General features: G+C 40.4%; 2 long non-coding RNA genes across 2 annotated transcripts; one reads left to right on the forward strand and one right to left on the reverse strand.

Annotated features, from left to right (window-relative positions):
* Positions 1-1,770: 1,770 nt before the first annotated feature.
* On the forward strand, positions 1,771-22,257 carry LOC126401850 (uncharacterized). The gene is made up of 3 exons (XR_007571127.1): positions 1,771-2,259; positions 7,490-7,558; positions 19,176-22,257. It is a non-coding gene; the product is annotated as an uncharacterized LOC126401850 (long non-coding RNA).
* On the reverse strand, positions 9,638-16,444 carry LOC126402059 (uncharacterized). Its single transcript, XR_007571156.1, has 6 exons — positions 16,249-16,444; positions 12,484-12,590; positions 12,242-12,280; positions 11,879-11,997; positions 11,335-11,406; positions 9,638-9,836 (listed from the first exon to the last, which is right to left on the reverse strand). It is a non-coding gene; the product is annotated as an uncharacterized LOC126402059 (long non-coding RNA).
* Positions 22,258-22,573: the final 316 nt, after the last annotated feature.

The raw sequence follows: 22,573 nt of genomic DNA on the forward strand, positions 1-22,573 counted from the left end.
CGCTCGACCCCATTAATCACATAATGAATCACATAGTGGAATTCCATGAAAAACTGAAATTAAACATATTCAGAATCACAAATAGTTCTGTCTGTAAAAAGTAAGATGTGTAGTTAAGGACTTTAAATGCTGACTATGTTTTAGTAAGACTTTAACATTTAAAACAGAGGGTCAACATGAGAACAGACCCAGATTAAGGTGATGAATTCTGCCATCACAACCTGTCTGATGTTGACTAGTAGGGCTGGATTGATATGCTTATTATTACTGCGATTTTTCAGTACTCCAGCTGTACAAGTACCATGACTCAATATTAAGATTATTTGCAATTTTTGTTTACTTTTTTAACACCAGGCCACTAGGAAAAGGTAAATGATGCACTTTTAGAGACTCTATATCATGAGACATTTTAAAAAACGATGCACGTCTCATGTCAGTTAGTCTTTGTGGCGGTTTGTGTAAAAGTGTAGAAAACTTTCTTGCTTACTAAAATGTGTTATATTGACTATAGAATGAATGAAAAACATACTTTTTTTATAAAGTAAACTTAAACTGCTACAATAAGCTGTCCCTGCTCATCAAGCCTGCTGTGTTTCCCATACATTGCTTTATTTGTGGCGGCTGCCTCAGTATCTCCAGCAGGCTGGATCTAATTTGTGTCACTGCAGCAACAGAAAGTTCGCTGATCCGGTGGGGAGTTTACAGCGGGCCGGCTGGATTTGAGTTGCTTATAGCAGCTGAGGGTTTGTCCACCATTGTCTGCTTTCCTACTTCCTACTGTTCTCTTTTCCCACCTAAGTGATAAGCTAACGATATGATGTTGGGGGGGTTTTGCACTGAAAATGTTCTTTTGCCCCTTCAACCAGCAGTTTTAAGCTGAGAGCAGGTCAAAGTTGGAGCAGGAAGTTGGTCTGTACACTGGGATTGACGGATGGATCTGGCCTGTTTAATGTCTTTTTAATTTTAGCAGTTAACATGGTGAGTACTGTGTTAGTATTTATGGTTACGACTGTGAAAATAAGAGCTCAGTTGTAATAAAACCCAATCCCCACAGTCAAATGTGCACCATGGTAATGCATATGCAGTCATCAATTTGTGTGCAGACAGAAGCGTATGTGCTCACTGTTATTAGTCATTACTCACAAGGTAAGCTAAGTGTTAGCATGTAGCACTGAAACCAGTTTTTGGTACGTTCTCTTCTCTTCAGACGATCTATCAAAGTGTAACAGGGTAAACAGGGACACGAGAGAGAGAGAGATGATGCATCGAGCTGCTGTGATAACGTCTCTCTCTTTCAGTCTCTAAAAAGAAAGGGATAAAGGGCCTTTTCTCCATCCCACATGCCAGGCAACTCCCAGCGGCCTCTTTGTTGACACAGCCGCCACAATGGGAACTAAAGGCCTCCCAATGCCTCCCATTATGAGCCTAACCCAGGGCCCAGTCGCTGCGCTGCAGGGTTATCCAGTGCAGGCCAGCCAGCATTGGCCAAAGCCCCCTTGAATATCAGCCTGGATATATAAGACTACCCCCCCTGCCCCCTGCTGCATTGTTCAGCGTTATTCTGCTCCCACAATGGGACATCACACTTTGGAAGTAATTTTCAAAAAGGGGAAGCCAATCAAAAATAATGGCACTTATTGTTTCTCTTTTGACACACATTGCTGAGCGGCCTGCCCCTCCCTCGTCTGTCGCTTTCTCTGCCTGTGTAGCCCTAAACCCCGGGGTTCATTCACGTCTATTATACGGACAAATTAAATAAAACCCAGTATGGGTCGGAGGGGAGCGGAGAGCCACGCTGGCTGTCGGCGGTGGTGCTAGAAAGAGTCAGGGATGGGAGGAACGCCATGGAGGGAAAGACTGAGAAGTCAACAGGGAGAGCAGAGCTTGAGGAGGGCATGAAGGGACGCAAACAGGCCCAGGTGGAAGGACGCTGGAAAAGACATGGCTGCTGAGGGTAGGGACAGAGTTCAGTTTGTGTTGCAGCAAGTCATCAGGTAGGGTTTCAGTTTCCGCTGTTGATGGACACATTAGCTCTGTGGGAATTTAACTGAAGATGTGATGCTGCTAGGCTGAGACAGTGAGAACCTGTGAGGAGTAAGGGGAACATCACTTGGAGACTGTACACTTGGCTTCCATATCTTTCTCCTGCTGTACTCCACGGGAGGAATAGAGTGTGTAAATGACATCCTGGATGGACTAACCGATGGATATATCTCCTGCTTTCTGCCATGGATAGATGGATGCCTGGTGACAGGGAAGGTATGTTGCTACTTACCAAAGGGGGGAGGGCCTATTGAGGCATGAAGGTGTGCATTCGGTGGTTGAGGTTCACTGGCTCATGATCAGCTGCATTTGCAGTAAAGGTTGCTCTACTTCTCGGTTTTAGGTTCAATTCAAATTTAAGATTAAGCTGATAAATGTAATCTCACTGAAAATAATACAAAAAAGTGGATGACTTATCTTTTGACCCTGATGCAGAACAATAACTTTCACTACATGTGCACAGAAATTAAAAGGCGGCTTTCACGTCATTTGAACATTGGTGGAAAAATAATAACATAATTGCATCCACTTGTAGCAGCAGGGTCCCGCACAGAGCTGCTGTACAACTCTGCAGCTACAGAAATGTTCTGGGGTGTCCGGCTGTTTGATGGCTGACTGCAGTTTCTTGATCTGTTAGTTGGAGGTGGAATTAGAAAAACACCGGTCAGGTTTAGTTGATGTTTTGCCTTTCAAAAGCTCTCCACCTGATTGGATTGACATGAGTGCATGAATGGGTTTAACATCACGAGTGGTGTCTTTTTTAAATCTTGTGTTGATCTAAATGTTGGTCAAGACGTCTCATGGCCCTGATGTGACCAAAAAGTTTTTACTCTTTCTAGGTAGCAGGTCAAAAGACGTCTAGACTTGGTTCTTGCTTCAGCCAAGCCCTGCCTACTTGTGACCCCCTCCTGTTGGGTTGCACATCTGTGAGCTATGAGCAGTGAATTAGAGTTGTCGGATTGCTTCATTTTAAGAGGTAAAACTGCTGCATTTGAGAAAAGTCGGAAAAAAGTAAAGACAGTTTTGCATAGCAGAAATGTTTCCTATCATGTTTGTCGTCTTGTGACCTCTCCAATTAATCATTAGAACCCTAAGGGAACCAGACCCACAGGTTGGAAAACACATGTCCGGAAGTCTTGATAAACATTTATTGGAAAAAAATTAACTTTTGAGACGTCAAGGTTTGGTCCCTCTAGGATTGTGCGACTGTTTTTAGGATTGTTGTGGCCTAAAGTCTTGCTCAAGTATGAATCGTGCAGTGAAGAGCAGAAAAAGCCAAATATTACAGCTGTAGAAAAATAAAAAAGGAAAGGTATGAAGACGAGAACGGTGCAGCTGCGTGATAGAGAGGAAGCACGATAAGAAGAAGAGGAGAGGAAGGTGACGTGAGGGACAGGACTGGAACGAAAGGAAGAAGAAAAGGTTGTTGAGGGACGGGAGGAAAGGGCAGGAGGAGGAGAGCTGCTCTTTGGGGTCTTTGAAAGCAGCAGGTCCCGGCCGCTAGCTTGACCCCATTTAGGAGGAGTGAGGGACACGGAGGAGAAGTGTGAGGCAGGAAGAGAGAGGGCGAGACACTCCTCAGCCCTGCACTTAAAGGCCCTCCCCAGGAAGCCCTCATTCTTCCCCTGAGCCCGACACCCCCCACCAACAGCAGAGAAGATGGAGGAAAAAGCCCTCATTTAAGATGAGTGGAGCAGAGAGAGGACCCCCATCCTCCTCTGAGGGGGGCCCTCATATCAAAACTTTCCCTCAGCAGGATGGAGAGAAATGTCAGAGAGAAGGAAAGGTTTAGTGTCTTTTATCATTTGATCTGGATATTGATTTGTGTGTGCAAAGCTTGTCATCAACCCCTTTGACCTTTTCAACATTTTGTGATGTTGAATTCAAAATCGAGCGAACTATTGTTTGTCACTGATCGACATGATATACATTCAAAAAACTCAAGTCGTACAGCAGAAAATAAGTGTTTCAGATCAGTGTAAGTCAATGTAGCCAAGTATATTTACTCAGGTACATGAGAACATTTATTTTGTGGCCTTTATTCCTCTACTGAGCCACATTTTAGAGGAGCATTTGTACATTTGCTTTAATATGTCTATACTTTTACTTAACTAGGATTTTTCATGTGGTGGTATCACTGCTGTGACTTAAAAGATCTGAATATTTCTTCTGTCGCTGCATTTTGGTGCCTAAATTTTGATTCTGTCGGCATTTCTCTTGTACCTGTGTGCTTGTATGTGCTCATTACATAGTGTTACCTTCCTGTTTTCCTAGTTCTGGCCACTGTACTATTAGTCATGACATTTAACTTGTCAGTTTCATTGTAGAGACTCAGACACTACAGTCAGCTTTAGGTTGAGTTCAGATAACTGGCTCCAGTTTAGGTATATTATCATATAGGTATGAAATAGTTCAGTAGTATTGTTTCTCCATGTCTGTGCTATAATGTCGTGTTGTGTTTTTGTAGCTGCAGTAATTGTAGTTGTTTATATAATGGCATTTTTCTCACAACTTTACTTTATGGGCACTTAAAACAGGTTAAAAATGTTCAAGTCTGTCTCAAAACAACTGTCTGATGATACGAACATTGTTCTATGACAGTTCTTGTTGCTCTAATCACTCCTGTTTATCCTGGACATTAAATGACCCCTAATAGAAAAGCCATTTTCACTGTTGACATGGAGACAGTGAAAATGTGTTTGTGGCTTGAGACGTCAGTGTGTCGTTATGAGGCATTACAAAAGTGGTGATGTTTCATGCAGTGGCAGACGTAACAAAAATAGTGCTGGTTCTAACCTTACTAACAGGACTTTTTACATGTTTACACATCAGCGATCAGTTACTCTTCGACAATACTGAGGAACAGTATGGTAGCGTATTTTCAGGCTTCTGATTGGCCAACATCTGCCTCTGCTTCAGGATTGCAGTTATATTGTCTCCTGTTGGTTTGGTATGCTCTTTGCAACACTGTAGCTGTGATTTTGCGGTTTCACTTTGACAGAGATTTTTCTATAACAGTGTGTGTGGACAGGATCTTTTGAGAATGAAAACCCAGTTTTCAAAATACTGGTCCATGTGTGGACCAGGCCACAGACAAATCAAGCTGGTATCTCCTAAGTAGGGCTGTAGTGGTACACTGTGATTTACAAGTTGATGACTGTGAATCTGTCCTTTAAAATGTCAGGACGACAGGTGGATGTGGTTCTTTAAAAAAAGTCTTTCTGACTGTGTTGTCATGTTCAGCTCACAGAACTTTCTGCCCTACAGAATCATTTTCAGATGTGTCAGTTAAAATCAGACATGATGGTGCTGCTGGGGGTTGAGTGGGATTAGCTGGTCTTGGCCACTCAATGACACACACACACACACCTACAATTCTGCCAATGTTGCACAACAGCAGAGAAAACAGCTGACTGTCAACTCGAGAGGTTCAACCTGCTGGGCTGACACCTCTGTGTGTGTGTGTGTGTGTGTGTGTGTGTGTGTGTGTGAGAGAGAGACTTGTAAATGCTCCCAGCCAGGCAGACACGACTAATATTGTTATAAAATCATTTTCAAAGTAAAATAGAGCTTAAAATGAACTTATACAGGACCAAAGGTCTCACTGTGCTGAGGTCCATGTGTGTGTTATGTGTATATGTTTGCATTAGTCAGACAGGTTGGACTGATGCTGATCACTTTAATGTGGTCATTGTTATTGTGTGTGTGTGTGTGTGTGTGTGTGTTGGCTGGGACTGGCTGCTCCCTCAGAGGGACTATCATTGCTGGTAATCCTCTTCATGGTCCACTAATCTGTTTTCGCCGGGGTCACTCCATCGCAGTCCTTCCCTCCCTCCGTCCTCTCTCCTTTCCTTTTTCTTTTCACAGCTCCTCAGTGGGGTTCTCCCGTCTCTCTTTACCTCATCCTGCAAAGGTCAATCCTTCATTCTTTCCTCCGTCTCACCATGTTTCCCTCCATCCTTCCTCCCCCTCCTCTCTGGCTGCCCTTCTCCCTTTAATAACACTAATCTTGGTACATAGAGAATCAAAGCTTTCATGTTTACCTCCTGTCCATCAGAAAATCAAACTCATAATGAGAGATTAGGCATCTTCTCTCCTCCACATCTACCCTTTCCTCCACATCACTGGTTAAGTTATGGACACTGATACCAACCTCTTTTAGGCTAGCTGGCTTCATCCAGTCTTGATGCTAAGCTAGGCTAACCACGTCCAGGCTGCAGCTTTGTACTCTTGGGGGGACAAAAGGGAATTCCCCAATCTGTTACAGCCATATTTTAGAATTGACCAATTGTGTGGCAGAATTGACACAATCTATGAAATTGATGTATCAGCTCCTTCCTCCCCCCTCCGTCTTCTCTCATTCTCTTGTATCCTCATATCCAATCATCCCCTCATCCTTTTTAACCCTTCAGCCTACCTCTGCTCTCACCACCAACAAAACCACAATCAGATTTCTTCATTTCCTCCCACCTCCGACACACACACACACACACACACACACACACACGTAAACAGGGAACTCAAACANCACACACACACACACACACACACGTAAACAGGGGAACTCAAACACATGGTCTAATCATATTTCCTCCTATCTAGAAGCAATCAGTGATAGTGTTGGCTGCTTGCGAGCACTTTGACAATACTGGCAGAGAGGGAGGCTGCACATTCTCTAATTAAATTAAATGTATGTGCTGGTGTGTCAGTGTGTGTGTGTGTGTGTGTGTGTGTGTTTGGGGGGCTTTGATGAGGGAGAGGGAGGTCCAAATAAAATGCAGCCGCTGCATCATCACTGCTTGACCCGCCTGTAGCAGATGGAAGGATGATGGGAAACAAAGGTTTGATGTGAAGAGCTCAGCTGAGAGTATCAAAGGTCAGAGCAGGATGCTGATCAGCACTGCTGCGCGCTAATATAACATCAGTCATTGTTTTCAATCATCTGTTTTAGCACAGCGTTTCTTAGACATAGCATTATATTTTAGTCATTACCAGTCCACATCAATACTTTACTCTTTAGTAGCTTACATTGAATACATTTCTCAGCTACTGCGTCAAACTGCGCTCTGCTGACAAGCATCTGTCAGGTTAGGAATGACAACTTGTAGAAAGCTGATTGTATAGCGATTTGTGGCACCTTGTGAGTGTCACAGGCATTACTTTGTGTCATCAGTGCCAGTGCTGTTAGCTACAGTTAGCGATTTTGATGGACATCTCGGCAGTTTAATGTGGAAGTGAGATGGAAAGGATCTTTTGTTTGATATGTGCTCTTCTCCTGTGCAGCCCTCAATCACATGCTGGTTCCTTAAAGTTGCACTCGGTCATCATAACTTTGAGAACCCCTGGTACAGTACAGATATGTCTACAGGCTATGTCTGTTATTGGAGCAGGAGACACCTTAAATGTCTTCAAAGTGTTGGTAAATATGTCTCTGTTTTCTGTCCAGACTGCTGAATGCCCTCAGGGACTTGAAGAGCCTGGAAGAGACAATGGATCGCATGGAACTAAAAATTTGGTAATTAATCAATTTATTTGATTTCTAACTTAGCACACAGCCTCCCTTCTGTTTCTATAGCAGTGGTTCTAGTATTTGGAATAGTAGTTGTTGTTGTAGTATTTGTGGTAGTAACAGTAATGGTAGAATGATATGAAAAAGTAATTTAAAAAGGTCATAGTGTCATATGTCATGGTATTGTACCAGGGTTCCTGCAGCTCGAGGCGAGTTAGATTCAAGACTTTTTCAGGCTTTTTTTTTGACACTCAGAATGAAACTTAAGACCAGTTTTACAAAAACTAAACTTGAGAAGAAGGAAAACATGAACTATCACCAGATACCTAGGGTTAGGGCCAATTTTGCCCAAACTGATTGTAGGCATACACTCAAATAGTGTTTGGAGATCTGTTGCTGCTGACCCTGGTGTTGATATAAGAGATACTTTAAGATTTTACAATTTAATATTACAAAAAACAATTCATAAAATCCTACTTCCCATGTCTTTACATGTTTAGGGCTTCTGAATGACTGTTTTGTGATATTATAATATCAGTTACCTTATTTTCTGACTAATTAAAAGACTTTTTATGGATGTACAGAAACCCTGAGTTTGCCTTCTAAAATGTCACCAAAAACAGCATTGTATGTCATAAATAATGTGAAAAGATTAATCCATAGAAAAGGTCAGAAAAATACCAGTCATTGTAAGGTACTGCGAAACAATGTCATTTATATGTAAAATACAATAAACCTTGTCAGTATAGTATACTCTGGATCAAACTTGAATGAGTTAGTTTCATGTATTTATGCAGTTGTCACTGAACAACACATCAATAAATACTTATATTTTATCAAAATTCTGGTTTTCTGTGCCATAATCCCTGCATTTCATTTCCCCGAAACACTGGGAGGAGACGCACGTCTCAACTCCCTTTTCCACCTCCGCAGTGGAGCTCTGGACACAGTGCCCTCACAACGGTGAGAACCGAACCCGGCTCTGGCGTCTTCCAAACCGGGAACTGACAGACCACACCACCATGCCACGCACACTTGGAACTGTTCTCTTCGTGTATTTCACCATGCCACGCACACTTGGAACTGTTCTCTTCGTGTATTTGTCTTCTTCATTTTGGGAATGATGTCTCAAAATTCACTGCACCAAATGAGTATTGAACTCTCAGCCTCCAGTCTTCAGACCAGTCTCCTTCCTCTCTGAGCTATCTCATGAGATGCTTCACTATGGTTTAATAGCATATGTCTTCTTCACTTTGGGTTGTTTGACTACAAAATTGAACATACCAACTAAGTATTGAACTCATGATCTCTGGTCCACAGACCAGTGTTCTACCACACTGTGCTATCTGATCAAACATGCTTCATAACTTTCCCATAGTGTATTTGTCTTCTTTCCTTAGGGTGTTGGACCTCAAATTCACTACATTACATCGCGATTAAACGCACCCTCTCCAGTCTTCCAACAAATCTTCTATCACGCTGAACTACCTGAGACATTTAGCCTCTGTTACTACTTCCTTCTCACATTGTGCAGATACTAGTTTTTCCAGAGGTTTTGTGTGTTTGAGTTGAGTGGAAGTGGTATGACCAAGTAGTTCAGGCTGTTAGTAGACTTCTCAGAAGGCAAAGGTTTTAAGGTCCAACACCCAAAGTGAAGAAGACAAATACACAACAGAAGAGTATCATAGTGTGTTGGATCAGATAGCACAGTGTGGTAGAAGACTTGGGCTGTAATCCAGAGGCTGAGAGTTCAATACTTAGCTGGTGCAGTGAATTTTGTCTAAGACACAAAATGAAGAAGACAAATATGCGATTAGTCATTAACCATTTGTGTCATGAGATAGCTCAGAGAGGAAGGAGACTGGTCTGAAGGTTGAGAGTTCAATACTCATTTGGTGCAGTGAATTTTGAGACATCATTCCCAAAATGAAGAAGACAAATACACGAAGAGAACAGTTCCAAGTGTGCGTGGCATGGTGGCGTGGTCTGTCAGTTCCCGGTTTGGAAGGCGCCAGAGCCGGGTTCGGTTCTCACCGTTGTGAGGGCACTGTGTCCAGAGCTTCACTGTGGAAAGGGAGTTGAGACGTGCGTCTCCTCCCGGTGTTTCGGGGAAGTAAAACGCAGGGGTTATGGCACAGAAAACCAGAATTTTACTTTATTCGAACTTATCATTGAGACCAAACAAAGCACTGTGACACTGCAGAACTGACAGTCAGTAGAAGATGGCGACAATGATGTGAAGAAACTTGCTAGCTTCAGGTTGGTTCAGAAGCTGGGCACTTATCTGGGGAGAAAAGAAGAGAAGGATGACATCAGAATTGGCATTAAAGTCACATACATATCAGTGTACATACTAAAACTACAAAATCAATTAATATTACAGAAAAAAACTACAAAACAACAACAAGTTTTTGTAAGTGCTAACTTAGGGAGCCACAAAGGAAAGCTGTACCCTGTGGCATACTATCCACCTTATTCCTAGGGGGTGCTACTTGAGAAAAGATTATTGGTAAAACCTCTGGTGAGATAGCAGAAGTAGCAGTAAGCTAGTTAGTCCCATTGACTGTCTATTGTTAGCTTCATTGGCTAATCATGGTGACTAACCACCAACAGCAGTTCTTCTTTTATGTAATTTGCCTTCAATTTAGCAAACACTGCTTTGTTTGTCAACAATCATTTAACTCAATTAACATTAACTAATTAGCATTTTCTAAATGTTCTTGTGGAGCTCTGGTACCTGTTGCACCTCTACATCTGTAACGTCACTAACAGCCAGACAAAGCTAAATTTGTGGATATAACAACAGTGTTAAACGCGCACCCCGAACAAAAACGGATTGTTTCTGTAACCATCGCCTAGGAATAGGTTGCCACCTGTTCTGTATAATATCGGATTGTCCCGTATTGAAAAAGTAATTAAAGTGTGCCTTACTGAATCAATATGGGACACAATTGGTCCAGTATTTTTGTGCCTACATTAGAAAATTGCCTGTCATAAAATATACTGAGCAGCATACCTTGAATTGTGTTATGTCACCTAGGCTGAGAATGTGTTACTGATTTGCTGTATGTCTTTCATATCATATAAAAATAAATGCTTTAAGTTATACATTTTACACTTTATTTACTATGACAGATTTTCTGCTAAATTCAGTATTATGTTTAATTCAGCAGAGCTCAGATTTAATAAATTAAGCAGTGATTAAACTGTGTAAACTGCGTCGTTAGCTGGGAAACATCACATTTATTCATGGAGCTAAAATTAATACTGAATTATGTTAAATGCTTGCCGAACGTTAGTGTCCGTTCATGAGTCATGTGAAATCATAAATCATCTTTTAGAAGGAGTAGATGCTAACAGTCAGCTAGCGCAGCTCTGTTAAGGGGAATGTTTTAAGGGGAATTGAGCCCATTTTCAAATTCATACATTTTATTCTCATTGTCTTAAGCCCAGTTCAGACCAATAATTCACTGGTGGTGTGTTCCACATGTTTTATTTCCCAATCATCCTAGGAAGAGGATTAGTGTGCAGTTACCAATGGAGAACACTGGTTGCGGTTCAGCGCTGTAAGTCGCGGGATAATTCACGCAACATATCATGGGGGCTAGGAGTAAGGTGGATATTATAACATTTTTCAATTACTTTTTATCACTTTTTTAAATTAGAGTTTTATGGCATACTATACATGAGACTTCTACAACCACTTATACATCACGTACATGACAACTACAACATCAACTACTATGACTACAACTACTGGTACAAGTTAATTTCATAGGTACCACATTTTGGTTTGGTGCACTCCACTTGCCGTCTCCTCTGGGCCCTTCAAGTCCCTTTGTTCATTCAGCAGACTGGACATAAAACAGAGACATTTTCACCCACATTTACAAAACATATAAAGTCTCTCCAGATCCAAACCCTAACCCATTTTTAAACAGACCTTTTGCATCAGTTTTCATGCAAGATACATCAAAACACAGGTGTATATATACTGGGACATACTTGATAATCTGATGATATAATCAAAATGTTCCTGGTGTGATGGTGACAAGGTGTGAAAAGTGATTTCATCACACATAAAGCCCTTTAAGTCACAAAATAGCTCACAATGATAAAATGGAGACTTTCACTGTCTTTCAGTCCATTCATTTGGTCACAAGTGTAACAGAATAGAAAATATATAAAGAAAAAAGAAATAAAACATTCCTGTAAAAGTTCTCAAATGGCAAAATGCCGCAAAAATATCTTCAACACAAAACACATAAAAAAAACTTGAAATAATAAAGTATACAAAGAATATTCTGCTTACTGATGTTTCCTTACTCTGTGAGTTCGTCTGGCATCCTCTGCTTGTCTTTGACCTTGTCTCAGAGGCAGCTGAGCTGCTTCTGAATAACTCCCTGTGGTTCTCTCGCTGCTTCTCCAGCATTGTCTGCAAATGACTAAACACATTACCGACACACAATCATTCAAATATCGAAATCATTTCATTATATGGTATGCCATAAAAATGGCATAAAAAATGTAACAGTATGCAATAAAAAATGTAAAAATAAATCATAAAGTATGTCATAGTAAATTAAAAAAAAGGTCATAGTACAGTATGTCATAAAAAGTCCTTGTATAGTAAATCATAAAAATATCATAAAAATGTTTGACATTCAATAGAGAGGCAAAATTCAGCACCTTCCACCCATGGAAACTTGTTTCGGAAAAGCAACTCTCCTGCAGATGATAGCAATAGACATGCCATGAATTACTTGTTTGTCAATTTAAAAGATAATTTTGCAAGTTGAGAAAGTCGCAGTTGGTTGTAAAACTGTTTAAGTAAGACTGCGAAAATACGCAACAAGAAAGAGAACACAGGCCGCGTAAGTGACGTCAAAACTTCTCCCTCTTGCTGAAGCTACAATACCTGTGTTACGTACCAGGATGTGCTCACAGAGGGTGACGTAACAGGTCTTGCTTGTTCTTTTGCTTCCTAACTTGTGCCATGTCATTATTCAGCAGCTCATTTTTCCAAAACCCCAATAGTCTGAAAAAAAAACAACAACAACAGGACATTAGGACGGACGGTAGGATGGACAACCCGAAAACATAATCACAACCCAAATATAGTGTTTATAGTGTAAATCTGCCTGGACAGAACGCCCATTTGTTCGCATAATCGCCGAAAACAAAGGCCCACTGCTCTAGTGGCCCATTGCTCAAAAAATACAAGCTCTTCCTGTAGTTAGAACCACCAAATTCTAATCAGACCATTGTCGAGTCCAGATGAATGTTTGTCCCAAATTCGAAAAAAATCTTTTAGGGTGTTCTTGAGATATCGCATTTATGAGAATGAGATGGATGCAAGGTCACAATGATCCTGACTTTTGACCACCAAAATCTAATCAGCTCATCAGTGAGTCAAACTGTGCATTTGTGCCAAATTTGAAGAAATTTCGTCTGAGTGTTATTGTGATATTGCATCACGAGAATGGGACAGATAGATCGACGACCCAAAAAACAAACAGCATGTTACTCCAGTGATAATCATTTTAAGTTTGAAGTCAAGTACAGTAAAATACTGATTCTCCAGCTCATGGAAAGGGTTACTATGACATACAGTGATTACATTAATCTATGTGTCACCAAAAAAAAAAAAAATAATGGTGAGATTAACCAAGAAAGAAAGATCCTTAGGTGCAGCCCTAATTGGCACCTGGGAAGGTCTGGTGATCTGTTTGGAGGAGTGTGTATTTTACGAGCAATTGGTGTTTCTTTTTGTGATAACTGGCAGTCGGACAAATGGTCTTTCGGTTAAATGGATTACTGGTGTTTAGGAATAATGAGCAGCCGGAACATTGAATTGCGCCGAAGGAACGGACGAACTGTATGGAGCAGACACGAAGACAGTTAAAAATGCAATCAAAAAATTATTTGTCACTTCCTTTTGACTACTGTTCATATTTTTTACTGAATAAGGTCCCATGAAGTACACCTGAAGGGGAGGGACTTGGTCTCTCTATACACTACTTGGCTACTGCATCAAATTCACCCTTTGTTGGCCTTCTGATTGGTCTACTGACCCACCAACCAGAGTGCTCCTCCCCATAGCAACAGTTGTTAACGTACTGGGATTCGCCAAACATTGCCCCAGGCTGTGTTCTCCCAGGCTCGTTGTTAATGGCATCACGGTGAAACGCAGAGCTTTCTGGCTGGCAAACACGGATAAATCAGTGATTTATATTATTTTAACATGATTAAAAGCTGTGCTTGGGGTGTCTGCAACAGTGATTCCAGATATCCAGAACGTATTCCCGGAGTAGTTTTTATTCCATTTCCAAAACCTAAGGGAAATCATGTCTCCTTTGGATTCGACTCTGTGGACGACCACAATGGCAGTTCAACACATCGACTATCAATAAGTATACTATCATATGCTCGAAAATAAGAGAAGCAATGTGGTTTTCATATTTTATAATAAGTGATGTGATCCAACAATGTTACCCTAGCTACAGACTGTTGTTAGCTCGCTATGCTAACCTGTTGGGCAGGCCTCAGACAGGTCCAGCTCGTATTAAATGTTAACTTGCTGGCAACGTTAACGTTTGTAGAGGACAACATTGCTATTCATATAACGTCAGCTAACTATTACTGTGGTGTTAAACTTGTAAACACTCTCAATATAACGTTAACGTCAGACAAGAGAGCTAGCAACCGCGGAGGGACAGCTCACGTTAGTGGCCATGGCTACCGTCAGACATCGGGACAAAACAACGATTTTCACCAGTTTTCGGATATGTCATGTAATGCCCGTTCACTCAACTGTAGCCACATTTGTTCTCTATCACTGACACCACGTTTTGGACAGAATGATCGATTCAATTCGAATTACGAGAAAGTTAAATCTCCCGGTATTTTCCATTGTTTCCTATGGGAATAAACCCACGCGAGACTAGTTTTGTCGAACCTAGCAACAGTAACCAAGGAGGGCGGGACCATGTGCGGGTCTTGACAAAAGGTGAATTGCAGTTCCTTTAATGAGCGTTTGCCAGGTTAGGAATGACAACTTGGAGAAAGCTGGTTGCATGGCAACTAGTGGCACTTCAGTAGTGTAGCGTGATATATATTCTGTCATCAATGCTCGTGCTGTTAGCTTAAGTTTGTGACTTCAGTGGACAACTTTGCAGTTTAATGTGGGAGTGAGTTGTAAAAGATATTTCGTATGACGTGTGCACTTTTAAGACACTCAGTCATCAATACTTCGATAGCATTTGCTGTGTAGTGAGTGGTATGTAGCACTCATGATTTGGTCCATGTCTGCACTGTTTTTTAAGACATAAAAACAATCTTTCTCCCACTAGTTTCAGACCATTATAGCTGGAGCCTATTAGCGATGAGTGATGTGGCTGCTAATTGCAAAAGTACTCGGTGAGAGATGCTGTTGAAAATGACTGAAGGGCTTATTTACATTGGGAGCTCAATGCTGAACTTCCCTTTTTCAGCACACACAAAACTGATGTGAACATGGATGTGCTCTCCACAACAAGAAAGAGCAGCTCAGAATATATATATTGTTGGGTTGGTTTTGTCTGTTACAACAGCTCTAAGTATGTTACATCTGTGTGAGAAATGACAGAATAAATAGTCTTGAAGCTCTGGTGTAAACGCAGACTTCTCTGCCTAAAGCCTGGGCTGTCTGGCAGACAGGCAAAACCCATTAGCAAGGCTCTGTTAGCGATCGTCTTGTAAACTGAGACCCCGGGCATTCATTAGGCATCAATCAAAGGACGAGGTGCGATGATTAAATGATGAGTGCAAATGCTTAACAGTGTTCGGTACACCAGGCCACTTTACTCTGACACTTGAAAGTGGGGGAAAATGGATGGAAGAAAGATGATGTTAGTCTCCGTGTAGATGGCTGCAACTGGTTAATTTATTCATGGAAGTTATTAAAGAAAGTGAATTTCAAAACCTTGAAGTCAAAGCTTGATGATGCCTCCAAATGCTGTTGGAGCAAAGGGAATTCATTCGCATTGGCTCCCAGTAATCATCATTAAATTGCACTCAATTTAGGAATTCACAGACTTTGTTCCTGTTTCAAAGCTCAGAGTATCAGCAGGCGCCAGTTGAATGGAACACGACCACCAAGTTTGAGTCTGTGATACACTAAAAACTTGAACATGCTTAGGCATCCATCCATTTTCATAGCAGCTCATATGGGTCAGGGTCGCAACGATGAAGAGGCACCTGACTTAGAAACAGGCCAGAATTTTTTACTGAAAGGTAGTTTTAAGGCCTTTATTATTTCAGTGAATATTGAGCTTACATGGTACAGTTTAAATGTGTGCTTAAAGTTTAACTGAGAAAAAATATTAGCACTTTTAAGATATGAGAATAGATGTCTTTGTTTTGACTTATTTATGCTTACCAAGAAGAAGAAATTGAACTGTTCTGCAGTGATAGTGCCCCCTATATTGGTGTTGACCAGAGCGTGTGCATTATGGTACCAGCATTAGCAATTACATCGTCCAATCTGTGTTTTCAGCACTGCCTACGTTAATCCATCTGGAAATAAAGCCATACTGTCATAAAAGTTTTCATAATACAGCATGCCATGAAGATTTCATAAAAAAGACATGCCAAAAATGTCACAAAAATTCACAATACAGTGTGTCATTAAAAAAAATGTTGGTTGCAGAACTCACAGCCATCCAACTTCTTCTCATCAGGATTTTTCTGTGTGCGCATATTGTCCAGGTTCTTCTGTGTTGGGCTTTTTGTCAGTGCAGTGTATTCCTCCACCTGCAGTGAACACAGGTGAGAGCCATATTGGAGGTCTGCTACAACATCAGAGTAGTAGTATGAAAGTCGTTGTATGGTATGTCGGGAAAAGCCATAGTAAAGTATGCCATAAAAAAGTCATAGTGTAGTATTTCACAAAAAAAATGGTGTGGTATGTCAGAAAAAATGTAATAAAAAAAGTCATAGTATAAAGTGTCATTTAAAAAGTCACACTATGTCAAAAAGTCAAAGTCAGTGTATAAAAGTCAGATCACAATGTAACAGCTCTCCCTTCACAGCAGAAATAAAGTAGAAGTACCTTGAGTGACAAAATACACAGCAATAGAAATTACACTGAGCTGATATCTGACAAATGTGTTTCATTCCTTTATGAATGGAGAGAACATAGGGCTTTCAGAAGATACAGTATTTTGCCAAGAGACTACTGATCCGATTTTCTATTAAACGTAATCTCAGCTCTACCAGTATTATTAGATATGCTGAAAAGTTGTCCTTTACATGAAAAAAACCTTTCAGTTTCAACAAAATACTGTTGCAGTACTATTAATGACTATTTTCATCATCAGCTGTGTGAGTGCTGTGGGTCATATTTAAAGTTCAGAAGGCCTGACTGTATTTCTGAGCACTTAATGTGACATATGTCATAGCTTGTTGTTGTATGTATGTATGTACTGTATGCATGCATGTGTGTGTTAGTGTGCTCCCTGCTCTGTCTGTAAGGCTGAGCTCCAGTAGAGCTGACAGCTTGCTGTGACAGAGAGCCTTAAACAAACCCACTGGGTCGGCTGCTGCACAGGAGAAATGCCTTTGATTCTATTAGGCCTGTGTGTGTGTGTGTGTGTGTGTGTGTGTGTGTGTGGCCTGTTGGCTTAGAGATTTCAGGCCTAATAGCAGTGTGAAGATGTGAAGAACATCCTTACTGCTGTGTTTATCTCCAAGCACTCTTTGATCCTGTGCTCTGTCCATGAGTGTGTGTTGAGAAAAACAAAGTAGTGATAGCTAATGCGTGATTATATGTATTCATCAACATGATTGGTTTAGTTCTGATGTCTCTGACTTTTGGTGGCAGTTGGTTACACTGAGTTTCGAAAAATTCAATTTGTCCTTTTTTTCTCAATATAATTCCTCAAACCTTTTGGTTTATGCTAAAAAAGTGTGTTTGAAACAATATATGTTGAAGAGAATCTAAGCTCAAAGGTCCACTTATTGATGATTTGGAGATTTCCACCTCATCTCATGGTTCACTGAGTAAAAGACCATGCGTCTGGATTCTCTTCACCATATATTGCACCCAGAGATCAAGAGTGATCTTCCACCTATAGAATGATGGTTTGACTTGTATGGGTTATTTATATGTGTGAGCTAAAGCTGCAAATACATGACTCATGCATGCATTTGAAAGCCAACAGCTTCTAAAAATGTTCACAGTTCAGGACAAAGTGTTAACCAGGGGGAAGTGGAGGGTGGGCGCTACGCCTCAGCGACAACACCATCCCTATATTAGCAGTACCCGTTGTTTAAGCGCAGTGCAAAGCAGCTGCATGAGCTGGCAAGTGGAATACACACATGCACTAACATGCATGCTCAGCCGGACCTGCTCACCACAACAAACCACAGAGAAGCTCAGACTGCAACACACACTGATAGTGTCCATTATGTCATGGTATCTTCACATGGTTTACTGCTATACTAATGCTCTGAATGTCTCATACAAAACACCAGCAATTAGACCTGTCTACTGGAAGTTGCTTTTTGAGTGGCAAAGACCTGGTGCTGCCAATTTCATTGATGAGCGTAACTGACCTAAGCTATTAACTTCCTAGATGTGAACATTTTACAATGCAGGCTTCAGAATAATTTAGATTAACAACAATAAATATTTATATATTTTGTATAAGTTATTAATTTAAATAGATTCATTTTGCAGCTCACACAATTTTGACTTTTTTTTAGGATTTATATCTACTACTGGGGAATTCTTATATTCAACTTCAATAATTTAATTTATGTTGTGAGTTATTTTAACTGATATGATAATCTGCATTTTGTTGTTATGTTTTTCAAATTTTCTATTTTATCTTTGACTGTATTCACCTGAATGGTAAGACTTTGATAGGGTCATTATCTACATGGCATCATTAACATTATATTACAAAGAACTTCAGTGTAGCTCAGACACAGCGTACACAAGGTTACATTACTTGTCTGCAATTCGCAGTAAAAGCCAAATAACCCCTTAAAACCAAGGTTAAGTCAAAGTAACCCAGAGCAGCAGAAGTGCATGCAGTGTTTCCAGCACTGTCCCATTGGTCCACTGGCTGTCCTGTTCCACACAATACCTGTTACAGTTCTCTCTGGGTATTTCCAGTTAGGCTACGCTGGCTCTACACTGCTGCCTGCTGAATATCTACAACATGTGGGTTACTTGTTCATTTTATTGTAACTACCACACAGGCTGTGCTTAAACTCGTGGAGTTAAGAGGCAAAAAAAAAATATTGCAAGTTACTTATTTTAAGGATTTTAAGAGGTCTGACGAGTCGAAATTATCTATTATTTAACAGTTTTACTCTCTAGAGGCAAACATTTGTCAAAAACAGGATCAAATTAACCCAAATAACCCAATCACACTATTTAACTCTGTTGTACCATGCGATATTAGAGGACAGTTATAAATGATGCCATGTATTGACCTGCATTAGCTGGGTTTGTCAGTATTTGATATCTGTGCATATTTAAATACAGAGAAGAGTTATTGTTTTCTGATTGTGTTTCCTGTCCCTGCTGCTATCAATTCTTTTCAGCTTTATCAAAGATACTGTTTTATTGCAGATATGGAAATCTCTGCTTCACAAACTTCTTCAGGGAAACTCTGTGGGAAGACGAAATCACCCCCAGCAGAACAGCGTGTTTGGACACAGTTGGGAACAATCAGTCCTGCAGGCTTTCATTGATCTGGAGCAGAAGTAGAACCTGTCATGGAACTCCATCTGATGTGTCACCATCCAGCTACAGAGACACTGAATGGATAAACTCAGAAACTCTGCACAAAAATACCATCTTACTATCCAACTTCTGTCTGCTACTTCTCTTTAAATCATGTGTCCCATATCCCACAGACAGACAGCAGCCTGCCTCCTCTCCTTCATATGTAACTTATGAGCACATCAGCTTGTTGAACAAGCAACCAAACAAACACTAGATGGCCGATAAGCTGCATCACATTAAACAGCATGTAAACACACCTGTACTTCTTCTGTTTTAGATGCTGCTAACCACACACTGTCTGCCCATGTTTGTTTACATTATATCTGACTGCAAAGAGGGATGACTAAATATGATTTTAAATAGACTTTGATCAACCCAGTACAGACTGCAGTTCCTTCTCTCTCCACAACACAGAAGAAACATGCAACTTTTTTAAAAACGCGACACTGAATCAGTACTATTAAAATCAGAGCACCTCTCATGTGTTGCTTGATTTGTCTGAATTACTGTCTCAATCATTTTGTAATTGCATTTTGGATATGTATGTAAAGTAGAGCTGCAACAAATAATCAGTTTACTATCATCAGGGGTGTCATGCAATTTAATTATAGTGGGTCATTTTGAAGGTTACGTAATCAACTTTTCTGTCCTGTTTCCTGTTCAAGCACTTAAAAAACGTGCATGGATTTCAACCAGATCATGTGAACTACAAATATTCTATTTCCTCACTTGGAGGAAAAAGTGTCGGATTGTCTTTCCAGCAGCACGACACCCCTGGTTGTCAACTATTAAATTAATCACCAACTATCTGACAATCAATTATTTGGTTTGAGTCATTTTTTAAGAAAAAAAAAGTCAAAATTCTCTGATTTCAGCTTCTTAAATGTGAATAATTTCTGGTTTCTTTGCACCTCTATAACAGAAAATTACCATTTTCTTATATTTTATAGACCAAACAACTAATCGATAAAATAATCAACAATGAAAATAATCATTAACCATTATCACTAATGTAAACAAGCTTTGATTATGCCATCGTCACTCTTAAACATTGTAAAGTTGGTCAAGACACAAGTGCAATGGTTTGTATGAACCACCTGGTGGTCAAAATTCACAAATAGGGCCACTATACTCAGCTCATCAGGCGCCATTTCAGACCCTCATTTCCTCAACAGTGTAATTCAGCTGCAGTAAATCAGCACGGCAAAAAGCATCGCACATGAACCGAGAAAACAATAAAATACAAAGAGCTATGATGTGACAGAGCCGATGATGGTGGTGTCCTTCTTTCTGTTCACTTATCAAACAAAGCCAACACACAGGCGTCGACTCTCAAAGGTCAACATGTCCAAGACAGTGTTGTAAATGAACCATCTGAACGTCCCTGAAAATCTTAATTCTCCATATCAGCTGTTAATTCAGTAATCTATAAAATGCCTCAAGACTGAGAGTAAATTCAATAAGACTCACAATGCCACAAAGTCTCGGCACATGAATCAATAGATGAATAGACAGCACATTAGAACACTGAGCAAAGTGTGCTCACGGACAAGACATTATTATTTAGTCAATGTGAAATATTTCTGCCCATTCGCTGATTTGATTTCCACCTCAAGGACTAACTGCTAAATTTTCATGATATGTTGTACGTTTCAGAGATACAATGTGCTTGTCTCTGTGTGTCCATGTGTTTCTGTGCCGGATGCAAAAAGGCAGAAAGAGAGGAGATTGTGAGTAAAACAGATCATACAAGCCACTTAGCAGCACTATAGCCGACTGGTACAAGGGAGCGAGAGGAAAATCCAGCCATGCCAGCATGCCAATATAGTTTACAGCTCGCTGAGAGGCGGGCCGCACCTGACAGATGCCACTTGGGAGCATAATCCCAGAGGGCTGAAAAGATCCTCCACATGACGGGAAGCCAGTGAAGCAGGAGGAGACTGGAATACCAAATGACAAATCGCAACGTTAAATCAAATATATATCTCTTCCTTTCTTTTCATTAGAGCCAAATGCAAGGAAATTAAAGCATTTCAACAGAGCAACTGTAAAATAACGAGGTGCAATGATTAGTGGGTCAACAAAAATAATAATCAGGGACTACTGTGATGATGGATGAATTTTCTGAATTATTTCTTGAGCAAAACACGAAATATTTGCTGGTTTTAGATACTCAAGTGTTCAGTTTGTCTGGGTCCCTTTGTCTTGTATGATTGTAAACTGAATATCTGAATGTTGTGGACAAAAAGCTCTTGGGAATTTTGGTCTATGTGTATTAGTAATATTAATATTATTGGCAGTAGGAGTATCAGATGCAGGAATAGAAATAGATTTAATATATTTTAACAGTTTAATAACACAGGTATTTTTTGACAACAGCACACTCCTTTCCAGACTCAATAAAATTATATCTTTCAGGAGAACTGCTTGGCAGAATTGTCCTTGATCCTTATTATAAGAACAGGAGCATGTAAGCGGTCTCAGGCCTCCTGCAGCAGGCCCGCAGCTGCAGGTTTATGGCGCCCACATCATATTTCATTACATTATTAAAACGTTATCATGAACAACATATATATTTCTAACATTTATGATAGGATTACAGTAGTTTTTCTAGGAGGGGTTAAATCTCTCCCTCTTTCTCTCGTGCTCTCCCTCAGCTTTGGTGAAACAAACAAAAGGGGCGCTTTGAATGGCACGTGCTCCGGGCGTCAGTCACCTGTTTCCTAGCAACGGGCACAACAGAAAAGCACCTGTGGCTCTGAATAGGAGGCGGTGGAGCCCTTAGTTTGACAAAAACCAGGGAGAATTTTTTTAAAATATATAGTCCTTTCCCCACAGATAATTATATCTATAAATTATATACCCTATTTCTGATTTGGTAATGAGCTTTAAAGGCTACTTGAGTGTTTGTAGTTATGCTCCTAAATTAGCTCCCGTACATTGTGAATATAGAGAACAGCCTATTTTAAATGTAAATATTGTGTACCCAGTTGGGAACATTTGTGCTTGTAGTTGTGATGATGAAGATGATAGGATTATTAAAGCTCTGATGAAACATTCTGCTTTTTTCAACAGCTTCCATATTTACTTTATTTTGATTAAATTCATCTTACTTGTAACATATCTGTTGTTGCGCTGGAGCCAATGTCGTTGTCATTAAACTTATATTTTCTCTGCAGTGAAATATCAGAGCGCACAGACTCTGTGTAGGACATGCGCAAAATTATGGGAATTAAACTGTT

This window comes from Epinephelus moara, chromosome 15, assembly GCF_006386435.1.
Source record: "Epinephelus moara isolate mb chromosome 15, YSFRI_EMoa_1.0, whole genome shotgun sequence".
In the NCBI taxonomy this organism is placed as follows: Eukaryota; Metazoa; Chordata; class Actinopteri; order Perciformes; family Serranidae; genus Epinephelus; species Epinephelus moara.